Source organism: Buceros rhinoceros, unplaced genomic scaffold, assembly GCF_000710305.1.
Source record: "Buceros rhinoceros silvestris isolate BGI_N320 unplaced genomic scaffold, ASM71030v1 scaffold39105, whole genome shotgun sequence".
NCBI classification, from domain to species: domain Eukaryota; kingdom Metazoa; phylum Chordata; class Aves; order Bucerotiformes; family Bucerotidae; genus Buceros; species Buceros rhinoceros.
The window spans coordinates 1-420 of NW_010415281.1; positions in this window are offsets into that span (position 1 = coordinate 1).

Below are 420 nucleotides of genomic sequence, written 5' to 3' on the forward strand. Positions count from 1 at the left end.
AGCTTTCCTGGTCCCCAGCAGGTCCCCAGGGCTTGACTGCACCACATCCAAACTTGGACCCAACTTCCCCCCCCCAGCTTGGCCCCCACCCAAGAGGACACCCACGAACATGACGAAACTTGACTCAGGGTCCAGATAATGTTTATGAGCAAAGACAAGCGATTACACTCTGGCGGGAGCATAAATACAGGAGCGGAGGCCCTGTGCTAGCCCTGCTGGGTCCCTCAGGACCTGGGTGGCTCTGCTCCCCCTTCAACACCCGTCCCTGCGCTCGGCAAACAGCCCCAAAACATGGGGTCAGGCCGTGGTAGGCGTGCCGTGGCGGTCACAGGCACTCAGCCCCACCAGTGCCAGGGGACAGCTGGGGAGGACATGGCCCCTGCGCAGCGAGCTCAGTGTAGCCGGCTTGCGAGGATGGGG